Consider the following 3,039-nt stretch of genomic DNA (forward strand, 5'->3'; position numbering starts at 1 on the left):
CCCGCTACGCCGGCCATAATGTCACTGTACCCGCATAGCGCGGTTTATCACTCTCACCCGCGCATGCGCACTAGCTGCCTCCTTTACTGGAGTCACAACCTGGGAAGCGAGTGGGGAGCTGTACTGTCAACACTACGTGGCCGTGTGGTTGTGTGGAAAGAAGAGACACTCATACTGGAATACAATGTATCTTTTCTCTTTTGAGAAAGATGCCATTGCAACCAAAGAGTCACACAGGGAGGAGGCGGGATTCGCCCTTGCGTCCTGGAGAAATCACCTGTTCTCCGCTGGGACATTTCCCTCCGCTGTGGTCAACAAATCGGCGGAGCGGACTCCGCCCTGCCTGTTGATATATGCACTTTGGTGCTGTTATTGCTCCTGACCATTACATGTCTCCCCTGAATTAAGGGTCTGACATGCTGGAGGACCAACACTACTGCCCGTAGCTCTAGGAGGTTGCTGTGCCACGTCTCTGTTAGAGACCAACGCCCACCTACAGCTTTCCCCAGGCAAAAAAACGCAAATACTTTCTGTGTTTTGGAGCCTCTGCTGAGAGGATGACCGTAAAATGCATCAAGCGGAGTTTTTACACTCGGGGTAAAATGTTTCCTAACCCTGCTACACCGGCCATAATGTCCCTGTACCCGCATAGCGCGGTTTATCACTCTCACCCGCGCATGCGGACTAGCTGCCTCCTTTACTGGAGTTACAACTTGGGCAGCGAGTGGGGAAACTGTACGATCAACATTACGTGGCTGTGTGGGTGTGTGGAAAGAAGAGACACTTAAAACTGGAATACATTTTATCTTTTTTTTATTTTGAAAAGAAGACTTTGAAACCAGTGGGTCAAAAAGGGAGGAGGCGGGATTCGCCCTTGTGTCCTGGCCGGAGAAATAACCTCTCTCCGCCGGAACACTTCCTCCCACCGTCAGTCCACTCCTGGAGGATGGAGCTCCCCCCGGTACCTCTTCGCTGCGACGGAGCCCTCGTGTCCTGGCCGGATAAATCACCTTTCTCCGCCGGGACGCTACCACACACCGCCAGATGTCCGGCAGGGGGGGTGAAACGAAGGCCGGCTGTGCTGGACGGCCCGTGCCGTAGAAGCCCTGATGCAGGCGGCTCACCGGCCTCGGAGGTATCTGTGGGGGAAGTGGCAAGCCTGCACACTCCGCCGCCATAGCCATCACCGCCGAGAAGTCCTGACGAGCCGACCTCTGCTGATGGCCTTCCAGGCGGTTAGGGTTAACCGAGAGGAGGACGACGATGATGACACCTCGTCGTCCTCCTCTCCGATGCCCGGACCCATCCTGGCTGCTGGGATGGCGAAGACGAAGGGCACTCCCTGCACGAGGTCCTCCATCTCCACCACGTCGAGCTCAGGTGAGTCCATATTCGATTCTCCGAAGAAAATCTTTTCCTTGTTCTTTTCTATCCTTTTATCTCTCGCTCAGTTACTCAAATAGCTGCTTAGCTGAAAGAGAAAGGGATAGCAGTGAGCGGGCGAGGCCCCCTCTTATGCGGTGGATGCGCGCGCATTCAGGTAGGCCCATCCAGGGGTCCGGCTACGGGTATGAGTCTCAGTAAAATAATGCCTGCATAGATAGGATCGAGGGGAGTACCCATAGAGTCCAGTAGAGGGCAGAGCCTGTGAGAAATATAACTTGATTCTGGTCAATTTCAACATTTAGAACTATTTCTTCCTTTTTCAATAGCAGACTGTTTCCAAGGACGCTCTGATCAAGGGACCACACCCATTCATGTCAACCAGTCAAGTAAGTCAATATACTGTCCGCTGTTAACTCCATCAGAAAACATTGGATTCATAAAAGCTAAACTGTCCCCAGTATAAAAGGAAAATAATAACAACAACACAAGAGAAGGAAGTGGTTCAAGACACAGAGGGCCTTTCTCATTTCACTAATTTCCCCTCCTCGACTCCTATCCTCGACTCCTATCCTCGAGACTTAGTCCCGCCCACAGGAGAGGCGAGCGGAGGAGCCGAGGAGTGGAAGCAGCAGGCGGTTAGAGAAATGAGAACTCTTCTCCTCTGAGCGGTCATTTTAAAGAGACGTCCATTAATGATGACATGAGGCACAGCAGCAGGCCCCCCCCCCCCCTCTCTTCTGGTCGCTACAATGAGGAAATTAACATACGGGCCAAAAGTTTTATTTACAAGATTAAAAGTAAGCCATAGACACCCCAAAACCCCAACCTGAGACCTGTCTGTCCCCGACTCTACCACACACACACAACACACACACACACCACACACACAACACACACACACACACCACACAACACACCACCCACACACACACACACACCCTGGCCCTTTCTTATTTTCTAACTCCCTCCTCGACTCTATCCCCCGACTCCTATCCTCGAGACCTTAGTCCCCCGCCACAGGAGATCGAGCGGTAGGACTGAGGAGGGAATCCGAGCAGAGAGAGGAGGGGAAAGCAAGCAGGCGGTTAAAGAAATGAAACTCCTTCTCCTCTGCCGAGCGGTCATTTTAGAGAACGTCCATTAAGTGGATGACAGGAGGCCAAGCATCCCCTCCTGTCCTAATGGACCGAGGTGTTCATGACCACTTATATACATTCTACTTTTAAGTTCATTCACAGTGCGGTAATATGAACCAATAACAAGGCTACAGATGCCGGCACACACACACCACATATCATATTAATATTATATATATATAATATACTGGTAGCTTATATTCCATATATATGTCATACATCTTCAGAATCCAAACGAGCACTCTCATAACTAACGTAACACATCAAGAGCTGGATTATATCCCCCCCCCTCTCTCTGGTCGCTCAATGAGGAAAATAAACTTACGGGCCAAAAGTTTATTACAAGTATAAAGTAGCAATAGGACACCAAACAACCTGAGACCCATCTGTCCGCTGCATCTACGCACCACACTGTACCACACACACCTCTACACACACACCACCACTACACCCACACACACACCTACACCACACACACACACACACACACACAACACACACACACACACACACACAC

General features: G+C 50.9%; 1 long non-coding RNA gene across 1 annotated transcript in view; it reads right to left on the minus strand.

The window, feature by feature from the left end:
* Positions 1–1,381: 1,381 nt before the first annotated feature.
* LOC104940983 (uncharacterized) overlaps positions 1,382–3,039 on the minus strand; it is a 5,890-nt gene continuing 4,232 nt past the window's right edge. Inside the window, exon 4 of the long non-coding RNA XR_797852.1 lies at positions 1,382–1,471. This is a non-coding gene — a long non-coding RNA (uncharacterized lncRNA). The remainder of the gene's footprint in view (positions 1,472–3,039) is intronic.

This window comes from Notothenia coriiceps, unplaced genomic scaffold, assembly GCF_000735185.1.
Source record: "Notothenia coriiceps isolate Sejong01 unplaced genomic scaffold, NC01 NC01_scaffold00002873, whole genome shotgun sequence".
NCBI lineage: Eukaryota > Metazoa > Chordata > Actinopteri > Perciformes > Nototheniidae > Notothenia > Notothenia coriiceps.